The sequence below is a fragment of the Bos javanicus genome, chromosome 3, assembly GCF_032452875.1.
Source record: "Bos javanicus breed banteng chromosome 3, ARS-OSU_banteng_1.0, whole genome shotgun sequence".
Taxonomy (NCBI): Eukaryota; Metazoa; Chordata; class Mammalia; order Artiodactyla; family Bovidae; genus Bos; species Bos javanicus.
Window position 1 is genome coordinate 1,405,625 of NC_083870.1, and position 26,948 is coordinate 1,432,572.

At 38.8% G+C, this 26,948-nt stretch overlaps 1 protein-coding gene across 5 annotated transcripts in view; it reads right to left on the reverse strand.

Annotated features, from left to right (window-relative positions):
* The window catches only part of POU2F1 (POU class 2 homeobox 1), a 202,357-nt gene that overhangs the window by 92,614 nt on the left and 82,795 nt on the right, over positions 1 to 26,948 (reverse strand). The window contains exon 2 of one of the 5 annotated variants that reach the window (XM_061399433.1): positions 23,217 to 23,316. The exons of the other annotated variants lie outside the window; for them this stretch is intronic. The gene's annotated coding sequence lies outside the window, so the exon portion shown is untranslated. The remainder of the gene's footprint in view (positions 1 to 23,216; positions 23,317 to 26,948) is intronic. 5 annotated transcript variants of the gene reach the window in all.

The window sequence follows — 26,948 nt, forward strand, 5'->3', positions numbered from 1 at the left end:
CAAAAACAAGACCGGGAGCGGACTGTGGCTCAGATCATGAACATGAAGTCTTTTCCATTAAACGCTATTAAAAGATATTGAATATAGTTCCCTGTATTATATAGTAGGTCCCTGTTGTAATCTGCTTTATATAGTAGTAGTGTGTATATGTTAACCCCAAATTCCCAATTTATCTCTTCCTTACCATCTCCCTTAGTAACCATAAGTTTGTTTTCTATGTCTGTGAGTCTATTTCTGTTTTGTAAATAAGTTCATCTATAGAATTTCAGTTTCCACATATACGTGATATATTTGTCTTTCTCTGACGTATTTCACCTAAATATGATAATATCTAGGCCCATCCATGCTGCTACAAATGGCGTTATTTCACTCTTCTATGGCTGAGTAATATTCCATTGTGTGTGTGTGTGTGTGTGTGTGTGTGTGTGTGTGTGTGTATATGTCACATCTTATCTATTCATCTGTCTTGGCTTCTTAGGTTGCTTCCATGTCCTGGCTACTGTAAACAGTGCTGATACGAATACTGAGGTGCATGTATCTTTTTGAGTTAAAGTTTTCAGATATATGCCCAGGAATGGGATTGCAGGATCATATGGTAACCCTATTTTTAGTGTTTAAAGGAATCGTCCTACTTTTCTTCATAGTGGCTGCACCAATTTACATTCCCACCAACAGTGTAGGAGGGTTCCTTTTTCTCCCCATCCTCTCCAGCATTTATTATTTGTGGATTATTAACAGTAGCCATTTTGACTGGCATATGTGAATGATGCCTCCTAAGGTTGCAGTACAGGGATTTGAGTACACACACACCAAAAAAGAAAAAAATACAATAAACCCCCAAACCCCAAATGGAATGTCTACCATTTACTAAAAATTTAGATGACCAAATACCAAAGAGTATTTATTTTTAGTAATTACCTTTTATCAAATCTTTACAAAGCATTCAACTTGGGTTTTCACAGGAAACTTAAGTTTTTCCAGAAACCTAACTTTTTCCTTGATTTATTTAATAATTATTTAAATTGTCTAATTAAATAAGAAGATGAAACCAGTATGAAAAGGCCTGACAGCACAAACCAGTACATGAACCCCGATACCCAACCGCCTCCCGCACCAGCAGCAGATATGCACAGGCACACTAAGGAGCAAGCACTCAGCAGGCTGAGGGCGTCATCAGGATGCTTCAAGCAGGGATTCTGAGGGCCTCAGTTAAACAGATCTGTCATAGGTGGTGGTTTGTTAAGAAGCTTCCACACCAGAAAGCAGCCAGTATTTAAGAGGCTCACGCTCTGGTCTCTTCCTTAACCTGTGCTACCTTCTACAACCACGCCACAGTTCATTCACTGCTCAATCCAAAACTCTGGCATTCTTCGGTAAACACAGCATCATTACAAAACCCAACCCTGAACTGCTTAGCTATAAAAGCTTAAATCTTTTACCATTACACTAAACTTTTCTATTTTACCATCCTGGTTTTTATTTCTATAACTGTCTTTTGTTTTAAACAGTTTTGCAGTCATTTATCTCATGTAAAAACACGTTCAATAAGTATTTACTAAGTGCTGTCAGACACTAGAATAGGAATTGGGACTACAATGCTGAGTCACAGAATACTTACAATTCCACAGTAGACAAAATATTAAACAATCATCTAAATACAGAATATGGCTCGGTGGTAAAGAATCTACCTACCAATCTCTGATCCAGGAAGATCCCCTGAAGAAAGAAATGGCAACCCACTCCAGTATTCTTGCCTAGTCAGACGCTTAGCAATTGAACAGCAGAAACAGCAGTAAATATATAAGTGTGAAAATCCCATGGAGGAGAAGAACAGGTGACAACACAGATCTGTAATTTATTTTGACATCCTTGGCTAATCTTAGAGTTCTCCAACCTTAAGAATAGGAATGTGACTTTTTCTCTGATTACATTTCTTAAATCCATGAAAAACAGACTTTGTTTAAAACCATATGCTACTTTGGTTATTCCTATCCATCCTTTGAACTAGGCTTCCCAGGTGGCTCTTGATGAAGGTGAAAGAGGAGAGTGAAAAGGCTGGGTTAAAATTCCACATTCAAAAAACAAAGATCATGGCATCTGGTCTCATTACTTCATGGCAAATAGATGAGGAAACAATGGAAATAGTGAGAGACTTTATTTTTGGGCTCTAAAATCACTGCAGATGGTGACTGCTGCCATGAAATTAAAAGACGCTTGTTTCTTAGAAGAAAAGCTAAGACAGACCTAGATAGAGTATTAAAAAGCAGAAACATCACTTTGCCAACAAAGGTCTGTCTAGTCAAAGCTATGGATTTTCCAGTGGTCATGTATGGATGTGAGAGTTGGATAATAAAGAAGGCTAAGTGCTGAAGAATTGATGTTTTTGAACTGTGGTGTTGGAGAAGACTCTTGAAAGTCCCTTGGACAGCAAGGAGATTAAACCAGTCAATCCTAAAGGAAATCAACTCTGAGTATTCACTGGAAGGACTGATACAGAAGCTGAAGGTCCAATACTTTGGCCACCTGATGCGAAGAGCTGACTCACTCATGCATTTTGCATACAAGTTAAATAAGCAGGGTGACAATATACAGCCTTGACGTGCTTCTTTGTTATTTTGCTCTATACCAATTTTACTGTCACACGTGTAGATTCATGCAATCACCACTGCAATCAAAATACAGGACCATTTCGTCACAAAGAATTTCCCCGCTGCCACCCACTATGGCTAAGTTAAATATGAAAGTTAAATAAGCAGGATGACAATATACAGCCTTGTTGTGCTCCTTTCCAAATTTTTAACCAGTCCGTTCCATGTCCAGCTCTGACTGCTGCCTCTTTACCTGCATAAAAGCTTCTCAGGAGACAGGTAAGGAGGTCTGGTATTCCCATCTCTGAGCAATTTTTGTTGTGATCCATATAGTTTATTGTGACCCCCAGTCCCGTCTGTCTTGGGTGGCTCTGCATAGCATGGCTCATAGCTTCACTGAGTTATGTAACCCCTTCATCACAACAATGTGAAGGGTGATCTATGAAGTGAAAAAAGTGGAAGTGAAGTCGCTCAGTCGTGTTCGACTTTTTGCGACCCCATGGACCATAACCTACCAGGCTCCTCTGTCCATGGGATTTTCCAGGCAAGAGTACTAGAGTGGGTTGCCATTTCCTTCTCCAGGGGATCTTCCCGACCCAGCAATCAAACCCGGGTCTCCCACATTGCAGGCAGAGGCTTTACCGTCTGAGCCACAAGGGAAGCCCATGAAGGGCGTATCTGAAGGGAATATGCTTATTTGCCTTCATACCACCTTCAGTGACATGTCCATTGTTTTCCTAGATTTTTTCTAAAAATGCAAAAATCTGTTGCTTTGTTTCTTTTGGCCATTTCCCACAACTTGTGGGATCTTAGTGCCCCGACCAGGGATTGAACGGGGACTCTAGGCAATGACAGCATGGAGATCTCACCATCGACCAGGGAATTTCCTCCAAATCTCTTTTTTTCTAATGGATTTGTTTTTCTCTGGTTCAGTTCTGAGAATTCTTTATACACTGTAGATAACAATCCTTTATCAGGCATGTGCTTTGCCACTATTCTTCCTCACTGTGGAGTCTGACTTTCCATCCATTTAACAGAGCTTTGCACACAGAAAAACTTTTTAATTTTGATAAAGTCCAGGTTATCAATTTTTTTCTTTTACGGACTGTGTTTTGGTGTCATAATTAAGCATTTTTTACTGAGGTCTATGTCTTAAAAATTTTGTTTTTAATCCTAGTGTGAGGTTTAGGGTAAAAGTTTTTTCCCCCTCATTTGTTGAAAAGACACTTCCTTCACCGTTTTTGTACTTTAGTCACAAATTCACTGGCTGTACTTGTATAGATATTTCTGAGTTTTCTATTTTGTTCCACTAATCAGTGTGTCAATGTCCCTAATACTGAGCCTTGATTCTTATAAAAACTCTTGAAATTAAAGATGGATTCTTCACAGTTTCTTCTTTTCAAAATTTTATTAACTTTTCTAATTCTTTTGCATTTCTGTATTAATTTTAGGATACCAATACCTATTAAAAATCTTAACAGAGTTAATGGATACACACTACTAAGTAAAATAGATAAGTACAAGGACCTACTGAGTAGCACAAGGAATTATACTATTTTATAATGAACTATAAAGGAAAAGAGGGCTTCCCAAGTGGCTCTGTGGTAAAGAACCCTTCTGTCAAGCAGAAGTCATGGGTGTGATCCCTGGGTCAGGAAGATGCACTGGATAAAGGAATGGCTACCCACTCCATTATTCTTGCCTGCAGAATCCCATGGGCAGAGGTCGCAAACAGCTGGACACGACAACGTGACTGAGTAGCACAGCAGCAATGGAAAAGAATCTGATCTCATATATCACTTTGCTGTATATCAGAAGCTAACAACATTGTAAATCAACCATACTTCAACAAAAAAGCAAAAACAAAAAAAAACTTAAAGGAATTTTAATAGGAATTACATTAAACCTGTTTATCAATTGGGGAAGAATTCATCTTTCCTATGTTGAATCTTCTAATCCATGAACACAGCACATCTCTCCATTTCCCTTAACTTCTCCCATTAGTATTTTTAAGTTTTCAGCAAAGAAGTCCTGAATATGTCCTGCTGGATTTTAAATTAAAAATTCTTTTTGGATAGGGCTGCTAGAAACAAATTCTATTTGTTTTCCTCCATCTAAGAATATCTTGATTTCTTCCTTCATTCCTGAAGGATATTTTTCCTGAATATAGAATTTTTGAGCTCTTTCTGTACTTTAAAAATATTTTGCAAATGCCTCATAGTCTCCATGGTTTCCGATGATTAATCCACTGTTATTGGAACTGTTTCTCCCCATACATACGCTGCCACTTCTCTCCTTGTATTTTCAAGATTTTTCCTGTCTTTAATTTTACGTAAGTTTTATTATGATGTGTCTTGCACATTTCTTTGGGTCTATCTTGTTTGGAATTTGCTCAGTTTCTTGGAGGTGCAGGTTTATGTCTTCTGCCAAGTATGGCAAGTTTGTGTCCATTATTTCTTTAATTACTTCTCAACCCTGCATTCTTTCCACTCTTCTCCTTCTCTTGCTGGAGTCTTTTTTGGTCACAATCCTACAGGTACCTAAAGCTCTGTTCATTTATTTGTTCTAGTAATGTCTACTGTCTTATCTTCAGGATCCCTTTGTCCCCTCCATTCTACTATAAGCCTACCCAGTGAGTTTTTTCTTTCAGTTATTATGGGTTTCAATGCTAAAATGTCCATTTAGCTCTTTATATTCACTATTTCTTTATTGAGGTTTTCTGTTTTTTCACTGAGCCTTGATTTTTTACTTCTTTTACTGTTTTGGTGAAGAAATTACTAGTGGAAATGCTTTAAAAAATTATGGCAATATGTAAAAAAGAAATAGAAGCCAGCTTGAAATGTCTCCCATTGATCAACTTTTGGACAATTTGGACAAAGTGAAAAACAATGATGAATTATAACCATTACTCACAGAAAGTCATGAGTCCATGCTTATATAAAAATAAATGAAGAGAGAGAAGAATAAGTTCTTCCTTACAGCAGAATGTCAGGAAAAGCAACATTTGGGAACCATTATATTAGGTTGATACAAAAGCAGTCGTGGTTTAGGGCTGTGAATTTTAAATCATTAAAACTTGGCTCAAACACATCTTTATTAACAAAATAGGAACCATTTCAATCGACACATTTTTGCCAATGAGAAATAAGTTTGTTTACTCCTGTAGCATAAAAACCCTTTCTTCAGAATTCATGAACTCTTGGCAAGCATTTTCTGTCTCCTACTGGTTGTGGAAGTGTTCTGCCTGCAAAAAGTTGTCGAGATGCTTGAAGAAGCCGAGGTTGGTTGGTGAGAGGGCAGGTGGGGCAAAATTTCATAGTCCAATTTGTTCAACTTTTGAAGTGTTGCTGGTGCAATGTGTGGTAGGATGCTGTCATGGAGAAGAACTGGGCCCATTCTGCTGACCAATGCTGGCTGGAGGCCTTGCAGTTTTTGGTGCATCTCACCAATTTGCTGAGCCTACTTCTCAGATGTAATGGTTTCGCCAGGATTCAGAAAGATCACACTGGCCGAAAGACCACTAAAAGTGACCGTGACCTTTTTTTGGTACAAGTTTGGTTTGGGGAAGTGCTTTGGAGCTTTTCTCGGCCCAACCACTGAGCTGGTCGTCACCAATTTGGTATAAGATCCACTTTTCGTCACACATCACAATCCAATTGAGAAATGGTTCGCTGTTGTTGCATAAAATAAGAGAAGACACTTCAAAATGACAATTTTTAAAAATTTTCAGTCAGTTCATGAGATATCCACGTATCAAACTTTTTCACCTTTCCAATTTGCTTGAAATACCAAATGACTGTAAAATGGTTGACATGGAATCTTCAGCAGTTTCTGTAGTCATAAGAGGATCAGCTTCGACGACTGCTCTCAGCTGTCCTTTGTCCACTTTTGATGCCCGGCCACTATGCTCCTTATCTTCAAGCCTCTTGTCTCCTTTGCAAAACTTCTTGAAGAACCATTGCACTGTATGTTTGTTAGCAGTTCTTGAGCCAAATGCATTGATGATGTTGCGAGTTGTCTCTATTGCTTTATGACCCATTTTGAACTCAAATTAAAAAATCACTCAAATTTGCCTTTTGTCTAACATCATTTCTATAGTCTAAAATAAATATAAAATAAACAGCAAGTAATAAGTTATAGGAGTAAAAAAACAAAGCAGGAAATGTGCATTAAAATAATGTATAACATAATCTCATTTACTTAAGAATGCATTCCAATATGAAATGGCAAAGTTCAACAATGTAACACCAAAATTACTTTTGCACCAACCTAATAGTAGTAAATTCAGTCAAGAAACAACCAATGCTAAATATAGTGGGTGAAAATTTGATGACAAAAATTTATAGTTTGCACACAAAATATAAGACTTCCCAGGTAGCGCTGGTGGTAAGGAACCTTCCCGTCAATGCAAGAGACTTAAGAGACAGGTTGGATCACTGCGTTTGGAAGACCCCCTGCAGGAGGGCATGGCAACCCACTCCAGTATTCTTGCCTGGAGAATCCCATGGATGAGGACCTGGTGGGCTACAGTCCATGAGGCTGCAAAGAGCCCACAAAATATGTATTAATTACAAAGGGAAGAAGTGTACCTTACAGTAAAGAAGCTTGGTAAACACCACCTTTAATTGAGTGATCAAAGTGAGTATCACTAGTCAAGAGACAAATCAAACCTCTAGCCCTCTAAAAAATGAGAACACTTCACCACTGTGAGATTCCAGCTATAGACACCTAAACCTGAATCTAACCATGGGAAGGCAATGGCACCCCACTCCAGTACTCTTGCCTGGAAAATCCCATGGACGGAGGAGCCTGGTAGGCTGCAGTCAATGGGGTCGCTAGGAGTCGGACACGACTGAGCAACTTCACTTTCACTTTCATGCATTGAAGAAGGAAATGGCAACCCACTCTAGTGTTCTTGCCTGGAGAATCCCAGGGACGGGGGAGCCTGGTGGGCTGCCATCTCTGGGGTCGCACAGAGTCGGACACGACTGAAGCGACTTAGCAGCAACAGCAGCAACCATGAGGAACTATCAGACAAGCTCTAAGTCAAACACATTCCACAAAACATATTCTTCCAAAGTGTCACAGTGCTGAGAAATCAAGGAAAGACTAAGGAACTAGTCCAGATGGAAGAACACTAAAGAGACATGACAACTAAATGCAAAGCACGATCTTGGATTGAATTCTTTTGCTATGAAGAGGATATCTAAGAGAACTAAAAAAATTTGAATATGGTCTACGGATTAGTTGGTAGCAATGAATTATTGTGAATTTCCTGAGTTTTATGTTTGTATCAAAGCTATGCAGCAGAATGTCCTTATCTGCAGCAATTATATATACTGAAGTATCTGGGAGTGACAGAGCATCAAGTCAGCAGCTTATTCTCCAAAGGTTCAGGGAAAAAGTTATCTGTACTATTTTTCAACATTTCTGTAAGTCTAAAATCATTTTACAGGAAAAAGGAAGATATAGCAAAGATTTGGGAGGGAGGGGAGGAAGAGATCAACAAACTATCGAACACTGTTTTATTACCCTAGTGGATTCTTGTTCTCTCCAATCTTCAGAAATCTCTGATCACAAGATACATATTAACACAGATTAAACTATAATTCTTCCAGAGCGTGAAACCTACAGATAATCTAGTATCAGAGTGCACTTGAAATAAATTAAACAGTATTCTGATGGGCATCTCAAAATATGGTGGAGGAGTTGACATTTTAAAGCTTTACATTGAATTAATGGTAGTTCAGATTTAAACTCAGATCTAAGCACTGAGTATTGGACAACTTTCCATAGCTTGTGTCGTATCACTTACTTATATCCAAAGAAAGAAAAAGAATTTGAAATCCAGTACAACCAAAAATGCTATTAAATATTTTAGAAACTGGACTGCAAGGAGATCCAACCAGTCCATTCTGAAGGAGATCAGCCCTGGGATTTCTTTGGAAGGAATGATGCTAAAGCTGAAAACTCCAGTACTTTGGGCACCTCATGCGAAGAGTTGACTCATTGGAAAAGACTCTGATGATGGGAGGGATTGGGGACAAGAGGAGAAGGGGACGACAGAGGATGAGATGGTGGATGGCATCACTGACTCGATGGACGTGAGTCTGAGTGAACTCTGGGAGTTGTTGATGGACAGGGAGGCCTGGCGTGCTGCGATTCATGGGGTCGCAAAGAGTTGGACACGACTGAGCGACTGATCTGATCTGATCTGACAACCAAAAATGCTATTAAATATTTTAGAAACTCAGTTAATTTTAAATAAAATCTACCCAGGCATAAGAAAATATTATAAAGTGAATTTTACTTTATTAAAATTGAAGTATAGTTGAATTTTCAAAGTGGTATTATAGATATATTTCATATTCTTTTAAAATTACTTTCAGTGGTTGTACAATGCACTATGTCCAACTTTTCCTACTTAAGAGACCCTAATCAAATGACTTCATATCCTTTATGGGTTGAATTGTGTCTTCCCCAAAGATGCCAAAGGCCTAATCCCAGGATATGTGAATGTGACCTTATGTGGAAATAGGGTCTTTGGAGATGATCAAGTTAAGATGATGTCATCAGGGTGAGCTCCAGTCCAATACTATTGCTGTCTTCACAAAAGAGGAAAATTTAAATACAGAGACAGACACACACAAAGGGAAGACAAGAAGAAGGCATGGAACAGATTCTCGCTCACAACCTTCAGAAGGAACCAACAGTGGCAAAACCTTAATCCTGAATTTTTAGCCTCCATGACTATGATAAGATAAATTGCTGTTGTTTGAGGCACCTGATGTATGGTACTTTGTTACAGCATCTATAGGAAACTTAACATTTGAATCTTACACTATCTCATCTGAAAAATGGGAATAATCATGCTGTCTCCCAAGGCTGTTCTTAAAATTAAAATGAGAATGTTAGTTATTTCGACAATAATCAGGAATTATAAAAATAACAGGATTATTTTAATATTCTAATAAATATTCAATACATACTACTCAAGATTTTTTCTATTTTAACCTTTAATGCTGCTAAGTTGCTTCAGTCGGGTCCTACTCTGTGAGACCCCATAGACAGCACCCCACCAGGCTCTGCCGTCCCTGGGATTCTCCAGGCAAGAACACTGCAGTGGGTTGCCATTTCCATCTCCAACGCATGAAAGTGAAAAGTGAAAGTGAAGTCGTTCAGTCGTGTCCGACTCTTAGCGACCCCATGGACTGCAGCCCACCAGGCTCCACCGTCCATGGGATTTTCCAGGCAAGAGTACTGGAGTGGGGTGCCATTGCCTTCTCCAATCTTTAAATAACATTTCTTAAAAGTATAAATTTTCCCTTTAAAAAGTTTTTTAAAAACCACTTTACTGAGATATGACTGACATACAAAAGGCTGTATATATTTAATGTATACACACTCAGTAAGTTTGGAGATAATATGCATCTGTGAGGCCACCATTAAAGCCATAAACTTATTCACCACCTATAAAAGTTTCCTTTTGTGTCTCCCACCCCACTTTGTTTTTAATTAAAAACGTTTTTGTGGCAAGAGCACGAAACTAAGATCTACCCTCGTGGCAAAATTTAAAGTATATAATAATACACAACTGTTAACTATTGTCTGAGAACTTAAAATTTAATTTCCCAACACATCCCGCGCTGCCCCCCTCCCTGGGCAAAAAAACCCCAAACCCACTAAATGGCTGTCTATACAGCAATCCCAGGTAGCTGTGACTCAGAGAGCTGAAAACAATCAAAGGATTTGGTTGGCCAAAAGTAGATGACAAAAGAAAATAAAAAGTTTAAAAAGCTGACCATCTATACAAAAAAAGAGATATATTTGTAAATACTGCTTCTTGTCTTTGCTCTACTTCCTGTACTATTACAGTTACCCACAGTTTATAAGTGAAAGCATACATGTAGATTCCAGCTTGTGTTTCTTCCAGTCCAGCGTTTCTCATGATGTACTCTGCATGTAAGTTAAATAAACAGGGTGACAATATACAGCCTTGACGTACTCCTTTTCCTATTTGGAACCAGTCTGTTGTTCCATGTCCAGTTCTAATTGTTGCTTCCTGACCTGCATACACATTTCTCAAGAGGCAGATCAGGTGGTCTGGTATTCCCATCTCTTTCAGAATTTCCCACAGTTTATTGTGATCCACACAGTCAAAGGCTTTGGCATAGTCAATAAAACAGAAATAGATGTTTTTCTGGAACTCTCTTGCTTTTTCCATGATCCAGCGGATGTTGGCAATTTGATCTCTGGTTCCTCTGCCTTTTCTAAAACCAGCTTCAACATCTGGAAGTTCACAGTTCACATATTCCTGAAGCCTGGCTTGGAGAATTTTGAGCATTATTTTACTAGCGTGTGAGATGAGTGCAATTGTGTGGTAGTTTGAGCATTCTTTGGCATTACCTTTCTTTGGGATTGGAATGAAAACTGACCTTTTCCAGTCCTGTGGCTACTGCTGAGTTTTCCAAATTTGCTGGCATATTGAGTGCAGCACTTTCACAGCATCATCTTTCAGGATGTGGAATAGCTCAACTGGAATTCCATCACCTCCACTAGCTTTGTTCATAGTGATGCTTTCTAAGGCCCACTTGACTTCACACTCCAGGATGTCTGGCTCTAGGTCAGTGATCACACCATCGTGATTATCTGGGTCGTGAAGATCTTTTCTATACAGTTCTTCTGTGTATTCTTGCCATCTCTTCTTAATATCTTCTGCTTCTGTTAGGTCCATACCATTTCTGTCCTTTATCGAGCCCATCTTTGCATGAAATGTTCCTTTGGTATCTCTGATTTTCTTGAAGAGATTCCTAGTCTTTCCCATTCTGTTGTTTTCCTCTATTTCTTTGCATTGATCGCTGAGGAAGGCTTTCTTATCTCTTCTTGCTATTCTTTGGAACTCTGCATTCAGATGTTTATATCTTTCCTTTTCTCCTTTGCTTTTCACTTCTCTTCTTTTCACAGCTATTTGTAAGGCCTCCCCAGACAGCCATTTTGCTTTTTTGCGTTTCTTTTCTATGGGAATGGTCTTGATCCCTGTCTCCTATACAATGTCACGAACCTCAGTCCATAGTTCATCAGGCACTCTATCTATCAGATCTAGGCCCTTAAATCTATTTCTCACTTCCACTGTATAATCATAAGGAATTTGATTTAGGTCATACCTGAATAGTCTAGTGGTTTTCCCTACTTTCTTCAATTTAAGTCTGAATTTGGCAATAAGGAGTTCATGGTCTGAGCCACAGTCAGCTCCTGGTCTTGTTTTTGCTGACTTTATAGAGCTTCTCCATCTTTGGCTGCAAACAATATAATCAATCTGATTTTGGTGTTGACCATCTGGTGATGTCCATGTATAGAGTCTTCTCTTGTGTTGTTGGAAGAGGGTGTTTGTTATGACCAGTGCATTTTCTTGGCAAAACACTATTAGTCTTTGTCCTGCTTCATTCCGTATTCCAAGGCCAAATTTGCCTATTACTCCAGGTATTTCGTGACTTCCTATTTTTGCATTCCAGTCCCCTATAATGAAAGGGACATCTTTTTTTGGGTGTTAGTTCTAAAAGGTCTTGTAGGTCTTCATAGAACTGTTCAATTTCAGCTACTTCAGCGTTCCTGGTTGGGGCATATGGCAGAAAGTGAAGAGGAACTCAAAAGCCTCTTGATGAAAGTGAAAGTGGAGAGTGAAAAAGTTGGCTTAAAGCTCAACATTCAGAAAACGAAGATCATGGCATCCGGTCCCATCACTTCATGGGAAATAGATGGGGAAACAGTGGAAACAGTGTCAGACTTTATTTTTTGGGGCTCCAAAATCACTGCAGATGGTGACTGCAGCCATGAAATTAAAAGACGCTTACTCCTTGGAAGGAAAGTTATGACCAACCTAGATAGCATATTCAAAAGCAGAGATATTACTTTGCCAAAAAAGGTTCGTCTAGTCAAGGCTATGGTTTTTCCTTTGGTCATGTATGGATGTGAGAGTTGGACTGTGAAGAGGGCTGAGCGCCGAAGAATTGATGCTTTTGAACTGTGGTGTTGGAGAAGACTCTTGAGAGTCCCTTGGACTGCAAGGAGATCCAACCAATCCATTCTGAAGGAGATCAGCCCTGGGATTTCTTTGGAAGGAATGATGCTAAAGCTGAAACTCCAGTACTTTGGCCACCTCATGCGAAGAGTTGACTCATGGGAAAAAGACTCTGATGCTGGGAGGGATTGGGGGCAGGAGGAGAAGGGGACGACAGAGGATGAGATGGCTGGATGGCATCACTGACTCGATGGACGTGAGTCTCAGTGAACTCTGGGAGTTGGTTATGGACAGGGAGGCCTGGCGTGCTGCAATTCATGGGGTCGCAAAGAGTCGGACACGACTGAGTGACTGATCTGATCTGATACATGTAGATGTGTCTAGCACATGCCCAACACAGTAGGAAGTTAATAAATGTCAGCTGCCCCAGCCCTACCTCACCTCCTTCCCCTTTACTCAGTGGATGATGAGTAGCTGCAATTAATATTTAGGATAATTACATAACTTTGTAATCTCATCATAATGTCACTGTATCAATAAATTTCTTCCACCTTCACAAGTTCCAGTTAGAACAGAAAGGTACCAATCTAATTTATGTTATTTCTCATTTTGAATAGTAGAGATTAGAATGCACATAAATTACAATTCTATGCCATAAAATCTCCACACTGCCAGGAATAAAACAGTTATGTGTGCCTGTGTGCTCAGTCACTCCATTGTGCTGATTCTTTGTGACCCCATGGACTGCAGCCCGCCAGCCTCCTCTGTCCATGAAATTCTGCAGGCAAGAATACTGGAATGGGTTGCCCTTTCCTGTTCCAGGGAATAGTCCCAATCCAGTGACAGAACCCATGTCTCCTGCATTGGCAGGTGAATTCTTTACCACTGAGCCACCTGGGAAGCCCCAGTTATGTGACATGGGCTACCAAAAAAAAGAGTATTTCTTTATATCTCATCGTCTACATTGTGCACCCCACTCTCTCTCGGCCAGGCAGGTTGTGGCAGTAATTTAGTGAAAGATTCCTGAGGACAAGTGAATTTGAAAGGATAAGTCAGATAAGATAAGACAAAGACTCTCCTAGTTTGAGAAACTCAGGCATTCTAGGTATTTTACTAAAGAAGAAAATATTAAAGTATTTTCTTTAAACTTTTATCATTACAGTTTCATTTAGGATAATAAGCTTTTGTTTATTCCAAAGCCAGTCAGACACCTGAAATGTCTTAATTTCTGACTAATACTCTTTGCTATAATATCGATATTTTTTCATTAATGGTATCAGCTTTATTTTTAGGTTGAGTAATATTCTAATTTGTTTTTTAATTGAAAGATAATTGCTTTACAGAATTTTCTGTTTTCTGTCAAACCTCAACATAAATCAGCCATAGGTATACAGATATCCCCTCCCCTGTGAACCTCTCTCCCATCTCCCACCCCATTCCACCCCTCTAGGTTGATACAGAGCCCTGCTTTGAGTTTCCTGAGCCATACAGCAAATTCCCATTGGCTGTCTATTTTACATATGGTAATGTAAGTTTCCATATAAGTTTCCATACATCTCACCCTCTCCTCCCCTCTCCCCATGTCCATAAGTCTATTCTCTCTGTCTGTTTCTCTACTGCTGCCCTGTAAATAAATTCTTCAGTAACATTATTCTAGATTCCGTATATATGCATTAGAATACGGTACTTATCTTTCTCTTTCTGACTCACTTCACTCTGTATAATAGGTTCTAGGTTCATCTACCTGATTAGAACTGACTCAAATATGTTTGCCTTTATGGCTGAGTAATATTCCACTGTGCATATGTACCAAAACTTCTTTATCATCTGTCGATGGACATCTAGGTGGCTTCCATGCTCTAGCTATTGTAAATACTGCTGCAATGAACAACGGGATACATGTATCTCTTACAATTTTGGTTTCCTCAGGGTATATGCCTAGGAGTGGGATTGCTGTGTTATATGGTGGTTTTATTCCTAGGTTTTTAAGGAATCTCCATACTGTCTTCCATAATGGCTGTATCAATTTACATGCCCACCAAAAGTGCCAGAGCGCTCCCTTTTCTCCACACCCTTTCCAGCATTTATTGTTTGTACACTTTTTGATGGCCATCCTGACCAGTGTGAGGTGATATCTCATTGTAGTTTTGATTTGCATTTCTCTAATAATGAGTGATGTTGAGCATCTTTTCATGTATTTGTTGCTGCTGCTGCTGCTAAGTTGCTTCAGTCGTGTCTGACTCTGTGCAACACCATAGACCGCAGCCCACCAGGCTCCCCCGTCCCTTGGATTCTCCAGGCAAGAATACTGGAGTGGGTTGCCATTTCCTTCTCCAGTGCATGAAAGTGAAAAAATAAAGTCAAGTCACTCAGTTGTATCCAACTCCTAGCGACCCCATGGACTGCAACCCACCAGGCCGCTCCATCCATGGGATTTTCCAGGCAAGAGTACTGGACTGGGTTGCCACTGCCTTCTCCCATGTATTTGTTAGCCATCTGTATATCTTCTTTGGAGAAATGTCTGTTTAGTTCTTTTTCCCACTTTTTGATTGGGTTGTTTGTTTTTCTGGTATTGAGTTGTATGAGCTGCTTGTATATTTTGGAAATTAATCCTTTGTCAGTTGTTTCATTTGCTATTATTTTCTCTCATTCTGAGGGTTGTCTTTTCACTTTGCTTATAGGTTCCTTTGCTGTGCAAAAGCCTTTAGATTTAATCAGGTCCAACTTGTTTTCTTTTGTTTTTATTTCCATTACTCTAGTAGGTGGGTCATAGAGGATCTTGCTTTGATTTATGTCATCAAATGTTCTGCCTATGTTTTTCTCTAAGTATTTTATAGTTTCTGGTCTTATATTTAGGTCTTTAATCCATTTTGAGTGTATCTTTGTGTATGCTGTTAGGAAGTGTTCTAATTTCATTCTTTTACATGTAATTGTCCACTTTCCCCAGCACCATTTATTGAAGAGGGTGTCTTTGCCTGATTGTATATTCCTGCCTCCTTTATCAAAAATAAGGTACCCATAGGCATATGGGTTTATTTCTGGGCTTTCTATCTTGTTCCATTGGTCTATATTTCTGTTTTGGTGCCAGTACCATACTGTCTTGATGACTGTAGCTTTGTACTACAATTTGAAGTCAGGAAGGTTGATTCCTCCAGCTCCATTCTTTATTCTCAAGACTGCTTTGGCTATTTGGGGTCTTTTCACTTTCCAGAAGAACTGTGAAATTTTTTGTTCTAATTCTGTGAAAAATGCCATTGGTAATTTGATAGGGATCCCATTGAATCTGTAGATTGCATTTGGTAGTATAGTCATTTTCACAATATTGATTCTTCCTACCCAGGAACATGGAATATCTCTCCATCTGTTTATGTCATCTTTGATTTCTTTCATTAGTGTCTTATAATTTTTCTCTGTACAGTTCTTTTGTCTCCTTAGGTAAGTTTACTCCTAAATATTTAATTATTTTTGTTGCAATGGTGAATGGGATTGATTCCTTAATTTGTCTGATTTTTCATTGTTAATATATAGAAATGCAAGAGATTTCTGTGTATTGATTTTGGATCCTGCAACTCTGCTAAATTCACTGATTAGCTCTAGTAATTTTCTGATACTATCTTCAGGGTTTTCTATGAACAGTATCATGTCATCTGCAAACAGTGAGAGCTTACTTCTTCTTTTCCATTCTGGATTCTTTTCATTTCTTTTTCTTCTCTCATTGCTATAGGTAGGACTTTTCAGAACTATGTTGAAGAACAGTGGTGAAAGTGGACACCCTTGTCTTGTTTCTGATCTTAGGGGGAATGCTTTCAGTTTTTCAACATTGAGGATAATGTTTGCCATAGGCTTATCATATATGGCCTTTACTATGTTGAGGTAGGTTCCTTTTATGCCCATTTTTTTTGAAGAGTTTTAATCACAAATAGTTGCTGAATTTTGTTAAAGGCTTTTCCCGCATCTATTGAGAAGATCATATGGTTTTTATCTTTCAATTTGTTAATATGGTGTATCACATTGATTGATTTGCATATACTGAAGAATCCTTGCATCCCTGGAATAAACCCAACTTGATCCTAGTTTATGAGCTTTCTGATGTGTTGCTGCACTCTGTTTGCTAAAATTTTGCTGAGGATTTTTGCATCTCTGTGCATCAGTGATATTGGCCTGTCGTTTTCTTTTTTTGTGTTCTCTTTGTCTGGTTTTGGTATCAGGGTGATGGTGGCCTTGTAGAATGAGTTTGGAAGTGTTCCTTCCTCTGCAATTTTTGAAAGATTCTTAGGATAGGCATTAGCTCCTCTCTAAACGCTTGACAGAATTCTCCTGTGAAGCCATCTGGTCCTGGGCTCTTGTTTTTTGGGAGATTTTGATCACAGCTTCAATTTCAGTGCTTGTAATTAGGTTGTCTATAATTTCTATTTCTTCCTGGTTCAGTCTTGGAAGATTGAACTTTTCTAAGAATCTGTCCATTTCTTCCAGATTTTAGATTTTATTGCCATCTAGTTGTTCATAATAGTTTCCTATAAACATGTGTATTTCTGCATTGTCTGTTGTAACCTCTCCTTTTTCATTTCTGGTTTGTTGGTTTGATTCTTCTCTCTTTTGTTCTTGATGAGTCTGGCTAAAGGTCTGTCAGTTTTGTTTACATTTTCAAAGAATCAGCTTTTAGTTTTATTGATCTTTACTATTGTTTCTTTCATTTCTTTTTCATTTATTACTGCTTGGATCATTATGATTTCTTTCCTTCTACTAATTGTGGGTTTTTGTTGTTCTTTTTCCAGTTGTTTTAGATGTAAAGTTAGGTGGTTTATTTGATGTTTTTCTAGCTTCTTGAGGTAGGACTGTATTGCTATAAACTTCCTCTTAGAACTGCTTTTGCTGCATCCCGTAGGTTTTGATTTGTCGTGTTTTCATTGTCATTTGTTTCTAGAAATTTTTTGATTTTCCTTTTGATTTCTTCAGTAACCTGCTGGTTATTTAGAAACGTGTTGCTTAATCTCCATGTGTTTGCGTTTCTAACAGTTTTTTTTTTTTTGTAATTCATATCTAGTCTCATAGCATTGTGGTCAGAGAAGTTGCGAGATACAATTTCAATTTTCTTAAATTTACTCAAGTTTGATTTGTGACTCAGGATGTGGTCTATCCTGAAGAATGTTCCATGTGCACTTGAGAAGAAGGTGTATTCTTCTGCCTTTGGATGGAATGTCCTGAAGGTATCCATGAGATCCATTTCATCTAATGTATCATGTAAGACTTGTGTTTCCTTATTAATTTTCTGTTTTGATGATCTGTCCATTGGTGTGAGTTGGGTGTTAAAGTTTCCTACTACTATTTTGTTACTGTCAATTTCTCCTTTTATGTCTGTTAGTGTTTGTCTTATGTGTTGAGGTGCTCCTATGTTCGGTGCATGGATATTTACAATTGTTACGTCTTCCTCTTGGATTGATCCCTTGATCGTTATGTAGTGTCCTTCCTTATATCTTGTAATACTCTTTATGTTAAAGTCTATTTTGTCTGATATGAGGATTGCTACTCCAGCTTTCTTTTGCTTCCTATTTACATGGAACATATTTTTCCATCCTCTTTCAGTTTATATGTGTCTTGAGGTCTGAAGTGGGTTTCTTGTAGACAGCATATATAAGGGTCTTGTTTTTGTATCCATTCAGCCAGTCTGTGTCTTTTGGTTGGACCATTTAATCCATTTACATTTAAGTAATTATTGGCATATATGTTCCTATTGCCATTTTCTTAATTGTTTGGGGTTGATTTTGTAGATCATTTTGCTTCTCTTGTATTTCTTGACTATATAAGTCCCTTTAACATTTGTCATAAAGCTGATTTTGTGGTCCTGAATTCTCTTAACTTTTGCTTGTCTGAAAAGCTTTTTATTTCTCCATCAATTTTGAATGAGATCCTTGCCGGGTACAGTAATCTTGATTGTAGATTTTTCCCTTTCAGTACTTTAAGTATTTCCTGACATTCCCTTCTGGCCTACAGAGTTTCTGCTGAAACATCAGCCGTTAAAGTGTATGGGGTTTCCCTTGTATGTTACTTGTTGCTTCTCCCTTGCTGCTTTTAATGTTCTTTCTTTGTGTTTAGTCTTTAATAGTTTGATTAGTATGTATCGTGGCATGTTTCTCCATGGGTTTATCCTGTATGGGACTCTTTGTGCCTCTTGCACTTGATTGACTATTTCCTTTTCCATGTTGAGGAAATTTTCAACTCTAATCTCTTCAGAAATTTTCTCATACCCTTTCTTTTTCTCTTCTTCTTCTAGGACCCCTATAATTCGAAAGTTGGCACCTTTGATATGGTCCCAGAGGTCTCTGAGACTGTCCTCAGTTCTTTTCATTCTTTTTACTTTATCCTCCTCTTCAGAAGTTATTTCCACCATTTTATCTTCCAGTTCATTGATCCATTCTTCTGCTTCAGATATTCTGCCATTGATTCCTTCTACAGTATTTTTAATTTCAGTAATCCTTTTGTCTCTGTATGTTTATTCTTTAATTCTTCTGGATCTTTGTTAATTGATACTTGCATTTTCTCCATTTTCAAGGTATCATCTTTACTATCATTATTCTGAATTCTTTTTCAGGTAGTTTGCCTATTTCCTCTTCATTTATTTGGACTTCTGTGTTTCTAGTTTGTTCCTTCATTTGTTTAGCATTTCTCCGTCTATTATTTTTTTTTAACAGTTTTTGTGTTTGAGGTCTCCTTTTCCCAAGCTTCAAGGAAAGTTGAATTCTCCAGTGGTTTGTGTGAGCTTCATATAAAGATGAGATTTGTGCTGGTTTTTGCTTGTTTTTCCTCTGATGGGCAAGGGTGAGTGAGGTGTTAATCCTGTCTGCTGATGACTGGGTTTGTATTTTTGTTTTGTTGTTTAGATGAGGCATCCTGCAGAGGGTGCTACTGGTGGTTGGTGATGCTGGGTCTTGTATTCAAGTGGTTTGCTTTGTGTGAGTTCTCACTATCTGATACTCCCTAGGGTCAGTTCTCTGGTAATCTAGGGTCTTGGAGTTAGTGCTCCCACTCCAAAGACTCAGGGCTTGACCCACAAGTGGGTTTGTTATGGCATGAAGGGAGATCAAAACAAATATCCAAAAATGGTAAACCAGAGATGAACCCCAAATGGCAGTTACAAAATCAGGCAAATCATAATTAAAATAATGGAATACACACATATACATATACACACTGAGCAAAGTGAAAACAGTCTAACAAAAATAAAGTACAGTAGATTGACCTGGTGAACAAAGCAAATCAAAAATTATATTTATCAGTTAAGAACAAAACTAACTAAAGCACAAACTGGAAAACAAAACTAAAACAAGGTGCCAAGTGGGGAATAAAACAATGAAAATAAAACTAACAAATATGTTGAGAGGAAAGGAGAGAAAGAAACAAAGAATAGATATGCAAAGTTAAATAGAGGTAGATAGATTTATATATGTTACAGATAACTGCAACGGGGAAAGAACAGTAGGAAAAGCAAACAAAGGAGTTAAGTGTAGAAAAAATAACAACAGGTTTAAAATTTTTTTAAAAAAGAAAAAAAAAAGAGGAAAACTCTGCTGAACTGCAAAAGCCCAATGTAGAGGCAGAGGTATACAACAACAATAAAAAATGTGACTGAGGGGAAGGAAAAAAAGCTCAAAAGCTTAATTGGATTTCTTAGTGCCTGGCAGCTCAAAGTGTGCAGGGACACGACTGTCTCTGCTGCAGGAGTTATGGCCCTATCAGAGTCTTTTTTCCGAGCCTGTTGTAGCTGGCAATCAGAAGGCCTCTTTGGCCAGTCTTTCTCTGTAGCTCCACCCATTCAGGCACATAGAGGGCTGCCATGCCTGGGGTCCTACTCTGTAGATCGGCACTTCAGGCACCTAAAGGGGCCCCCTGGGTGGGGTCCTATCTGTAGTTCAGTGTGTCAGGCGTTTGATGGGCCAGCCTCTATTCTTCAGCTGCAGATGCTGGCATGTTGGGGGAGACAGGCTACGGTGACAGTGACGGCTTCACCCCCTACGACACTCAGCTGTATTGCCTTGCTTCCTTGGCTTCCTGGCTTTCTTCCACAGGCATTTCCCACCACAGTCTCCTCCCTCACATCCCCTCCATCCGTCTCTCTGCAGTCAACAGCAGCCCTTGCCCTGGGATTGCTCCACACTCCCCAAACTCCAGCTCCCAGCCACTGCACCTTCCAGAGGACCAGCTCCTGTCCGGGGCATGTATGGCTGCAGCAAGGACTGTCTGATTCTCATTCCATTCACGCTGTCACAGATCAGCTGTTTCCCTCTCAGCCTTAAATGTTTCTCCTCTGACTCGGACAACTGCCCCGATGTGTTCCCCCACCCGCTGAGAGCAGGTCCACTCCTACTAACACTCCTGTTTTTCCCCCTAGTTCCTTCATCCTACCGAGTTTTGTGTGGTTCTGTGTATTCTTTTCCTCTGGTCAGGTACTCCTGTCTGCTCTCGCTGGTGTCCTGCACGGACTCCTGTGTCTGAAGGTGTATCCTGATGTATCCGTGGAGAGAGACGTACTCCACGTCCACCTACTCCTCCGCCATCTCCTTCTCCTCTTAACTAATTTTGAAAGGTCCACTTTAAAAATATTTTAGGAAAATAATCATTACTTGATGATCAACTATAATAAGTAAAAACATGGAGACAAAACTTTCATATGTATATTTAGACACACTAAATATACATATGGACTTGCTCAAATTAGTTTAAACATACAAATATTATATAAAGTGGAGAAGAAAATGGCTACCCACTCCAGTTTCTTGCCTGGAGAATACCATTGACAGAGGAGCCTGGCCGGCTACAGTCCAAGGGGTTGCAAAGAGTCGGACATGACTGAGGGACTGAGCACATTATATATTTTTTGAGGGGGTATAAAGCCTACAGAAACAATTTTATGGTTTCTCCACACTACTTCAACATGTCTTTAAAGTGGTCAAATTTTGGGATGGATGAGTTAAGAGGAAATAATTCCATAATCAGTATCAATTAATAAGGAATGGGTTGGATCATTAAATTTTAATTTAAAAAATAAACAGATTTCACAGTTTAGTAATGTGCTTTGAAAGCAGAGGAAAAGTGTGTTTAAACTCCAGTTCTAGAAGTGTAAAAATTCTAAACTATTACTCTTTCTAAGCCTCAGTTCCCTCATCTGTAAAACAGGTACAATAATACTCCCAAGGGTTCTCCTCAGATTTGAACAAAACATATCTAAAAGCTTCAGTGGCACCTAGTAGTTAATTAATTGTTCTAATATTGCTATTAATAGACAAAATATTTAATGTAGAATAAATAAAACTATTTTGTCTTCTCTGTTGCTGTATTAAGTTACACAAGAGGGAAATTCACATGAAATGTCATTATGGTTTTTTATTCCCTTAAGTAAGTTAATTTATATTTAAGGTACTTTAAGAATTTTTAAAAGGCACTAGACTAGGCATCTAGATTCTAATCGTAGCTATACACTGGCTAACTGAACTTCCTTAAACAAGTTACTTCATCAATCTAATATTCACTTCAGTTCAGTTCAGTTCAGTCACTCAGTCATGTCCGACTCTTTGCGACCCCATGAATCGCAGCACGCCAGGCTTCCCTGTCCCATCACCATCTCCCGGAGTTCACTCAGACTCACATCCATCGAGTCAGTGATGCCATCTAGCCATCTCATCCTCTGTCGTCCCCTTCTCCTCCTGCCCCCATCCCTCCCAGCATCAGAGTCTTTTCCAATGAGTCAACTCTTCGCAAGAGGTGGCCAAAGTACTGGAGTTTCAGCTTTAGCATCATTCCTTCCAAAGAACACCCAGGGCTGATCTCCTTCAGAATGGACTGGATGGATCTCCTTGCAGTCCAAGGGACTCTCAACAGTCTTCTCCACACCACAGTTTAAAAGCATCAATTCTTCAGTGCTCAGCCTTCTTCACAGTCCAACTCTCACATCCATACATGACCACAGGAAAAACCATAGCCTTGACTAGACGGACCTTTGTTGGCAAAGTAATGTCTCTGCTTTTCAATATGCTATCTAGGTTGGTCATAACTTTCCTTCCAAGGAGTAAGTGTCTTTTAATTTCATGGCTGCAGTCACCATCTGCAGTGATTTTGGAGCCCAGAAAAATAAAGTCTGACACTGTTTCCAGTTTCCCCATCTATTTCCCATGAAGTGATGGAATATTCACTTAGGTCATTTGTAAAATGGTAAAATCCAGGTTATAATATTTTGATTAATAGATTAATTTTATAAAACTACAAAGCACTTCTATTAAACTACCACATAGGGATTATTACTGTTATATTATCTCAATAAAAATGAGACTTAACATGTACCTATTTACATTAATTTCACAACTTTTTCAAAAGAAATCAGAGCCAAATCTAAGTAGTAGGGCCAATCCTAAACTGTTTTCCATTGCTGGGTAGGACACAGGCATTCTAAGCATAACTATCATATCAATACATATCAAACAAATTTCAGAGTTAAAATGAACTATAATATACTGAGTCATTTTTATAATCATTCCACAAACTCAAAGGTAATCATCATAACACCTGGATTTTATCAGGGGCCACTAAATTAATAGCTTTTATTAGCATAAGATATTTACCAGGTATAGAAAGACTGCATTCTTTCTCTGAACTGATTCACTGAAACCTGAGAGTAGTTTGGTAATTAAAAGGCAGGGAAGCTCTTCTTACTTTTCCAGTCTATGAATACAAAAAGAGAAAAAGGCAAGACTGAGTAAGGTGTATGAAATAACCTAAGACTCTAAGGGGGAACAATCACAAATAGTGGGCAGCACTAGAATGGTTAGCTGCCTAAATATAAAGTGACTGGAAACAGGTATCTCTCTTGTGCCTACTTCCTCATCCACAGAACAGGGATACTAGCACCTGCAGCTACCTCAGAAACATGGAGGCAAATCAGAAACTTCTTGGACTATGTATTATAAGGGGGTGGTCCTTCATGAAGCTCGATAGCCTACTTCATATTTTCTTTTAAGGGTGTATTTCATTAACTTTAAAAAAGACCCCCAAATCTGACATTAACCTCCTTCCAAATTTATAAGCAACTACTTCAGTTGGCTGAGAACACTCACACAGATGACAGGCATACATCAATATAGATTGTTATCACTGAATTCTGGGAAAAGGTGCAAGATTACATTTTGTCTTCAGAAAATGAGAAAGGTCACTATTTGGTACACATGGGTGTGTACATTTACTGTCACTGACTGACCATTACATTCTTTGCCACAAGGGCTCAGAACCCTGAACAGTAGGTTCAAGCAGCCTTAATGGATGAAGAGCTGGTACACACACTGACTCTTACTTGCCACATACCTCTACTTCGTAGCTTTGTCTGAATTAGTATGACGTGACTAATTAGTGTACTTGGTATAAATTAGTACAACTGAGTAGGACAACATTAATGAGAATCGTCTGAGTTTTATATAACTGTGCTCAGTGCTCATGTAATAGACAATCGACTTTTTTCTATATATTCTATGATGTTCTTAACTACTTCATGAAACACTGAACCAAGAGCTTAAGTTCAAAGTGCAAACAAAATCAAATACGTAAACAGTTCAAACTATCTTCTTAAAAAGGAGTTATTTTTGTGAGAGAAGAGGCTCATATTAGCTCATAATATTGAAAATAGAGATCATCACTAAAATTCTGTCACAATTCTCCAATGATGATTAAAAATTTATTACGACATTTTACTATTGTTTCACAACTGAAAAAAAAAAAAGAATTTTTCCCTCTCTTAAAAAGTATGATCTATATTTAACTATGTATCTATATTTTTTAAAATGTTAAGCTGTAAGAGGATATACCTAAAACAAAAAGCAAAATGAAACAGAACATACTAATACGAAACAGAAACTAAATACACAAAATAAACAGACTTTTCAGTTCAGTTCAGTCGCTCAGTCGTGTCCGACTCTTTGCGACCCCATGAATCTCAGCACGCCAGGCCTCCCTGTCCATCACCAACTCCCAGAGTTCACTCAAACTCACGTCCATCGAGTCGGTGATGCCATCCAGCCATCTCATCCTCTGTCGTCCCCTTCTCCTGCCCCCAACTCCTCCCAGCATCAGAGTCTTTTCCAATGAGTCAACTCTTCGCATGAGGTGGCCAAAGTACTGGAGTTTCAGCTTTAGCATCATTCCTTCCAAAGAACACCCAGGACTGATCTCCTTTAGGATGGACTGGTTGGATCTCCTTGCAGTCCAAGGGACTCTCAAGAGTCTTCTCCAACACCACAGTTCAAAAGCATCAATTCTCTGGTGCTCAACCTTCTTCACAGTCCAACTCTCACATCCATACATGACCACAGGAAAAACCATAGCCTTGACTAGACGGACCTTTGTTGGCAAATTAATGTCTCTGCGTTTGAATATGCTATCTAGGTTGAGCACACCCATCAAAATCATCCAGAGCAGGAACTGTAACAAATAAGGAAAACCTACTCACCCTTCCTCTTTTAGACCAGTGTGATGGTTACAAAGTGACAAGCTCTTACTGCTGTCCACTGGCGTATCTACAGACCTCTTATTCTTTTGAAATTTCCCCAACTTAAAATGGATGCAAATAAGCCAGGTGTGATTCCAACAAAAGCGATCCTGCTGGTCCCTACTGAGTTTCCACAGAAACGTGCACAGTTGGCAATGGCAAAGAAGTTGTGTACTGGCCTCAAACTAGCTTAAAGTTTTAATATTCAAAAGGTCCGTCTAGTCAAGGCTGTGGTTTTTCCAGTGGTCATGTATGGATGTGACAGTTGGACTGTGAAGAAAGCTGAGCGCCGAAGCATTGATGCTTTTGAACTGTGGTGTTGGAGAAGACTCTTGAGAGTCCCTTGGATTGCAAGGAGATCCAACCAGTCCATCCTAAAGGAGATCAGTCCTGGGTGTTCTTTGGAAGGAATGATGCTAAAGCTGAAACTCCAGTACTTTGGCCACCTCATGCAAAGAGTTGACTCATTGGAAAAGACTCTGATGCTGGGAGGGATTGGGGGCGGGAGGAGAAGGGGAGGACAGAGGATGAGATGGCTGGATGGCATCACTGACTCGATGGATGAAGTCTGGGTGAACTCCAGGAGATGGTGATGGACAGGGAGGCCTGGCATGCTGCGTTGTTGATGGACAGGGAGGCCTGGTGTGCTGCGATTTATGGGGTTGCAATGAGTCGGACACGACTGAGGGACTGAACTGAACTGTGTGAAATAACAATCATAGTACTTAGTAAAAACCCAATACCAAAAAAAAAAGTGTCTGTGAAAAGTTACAATTACCAATGGCAACCATTCTTTTACTAAAGAAACACAGTTTATGAGAGTATTCCCAGTAGGTCACTTAAAATATAATAACCAACATCCAGAGAAAAACAATATAAAGTTTAATCTAAATAGTAGTAAATATTGTGTGTATCTTTCTTTCCCTTAAATGAATTCAGTATGACTCCTCATTGGTTTTACTTAAAAGTAAATGTTTTTACATCAGTGATTCTCAAAGGGCAGTACCTAGATCGGCATCCTCAGGAAAATGATTGGAAATGTACATTCTTGTTCCCACACCCCAGACTTACTGAAACAGAAACTTTGGGGGTGAAGTCCAGCAATATATGTTTTCACAAACCCTCCAGGAGATTCTGATGCAAGCTAAAGTTTGAGAACTTTATATAGTGTCAAATTTCAGAGGAGGCTGAATATGAAACAGAAACTGCAAAGCTTTATTTAACCTGTTGGAACTAAGTAAGACAAGGTAATAAAATACAATGCAAAGGAGAACTCACTGGTCTCCTGTATTAAGTCTGTTGGTTAGTAGATCACTGTCTCACAACACATTTCCCACCACTGAGGTCTTTAGACACACAAGGCAACAACCTAACCATTTATTACTTTACAGTAAGAGAATAATCTTTTTTCCAATACATCAATCATGTACGTAGGGATGAGCCTGAAAGTTTGAGTCATAAATTTTAACATTCTTCACTAAAATTGGCCCTCCATATCTATGGGATCTGCATCCAAGGATTTAATCAACCCATGTAAATAAAAAATAACTTAAAAAAAAACAAAACCCAGAAAGTTTCAAGAAGTAAAACCTGAATTTGCCACATGCTAGCAACTATTTACAGGGCATCTGCATTATTTTCACAACTATTTATGCAGCCTTTATATTGTATTAGATATTATAAGTAGTCAAAAGGTGATTTAAAGTACTATATACGATATATACAAATTCTATGCCATCCTATACAAGGGACTTCAGCACCCTTGGGTTTTGGTGTCCATGAGGGTCATGAAACTAATTTCCCCAGTGCTAAGGGATGG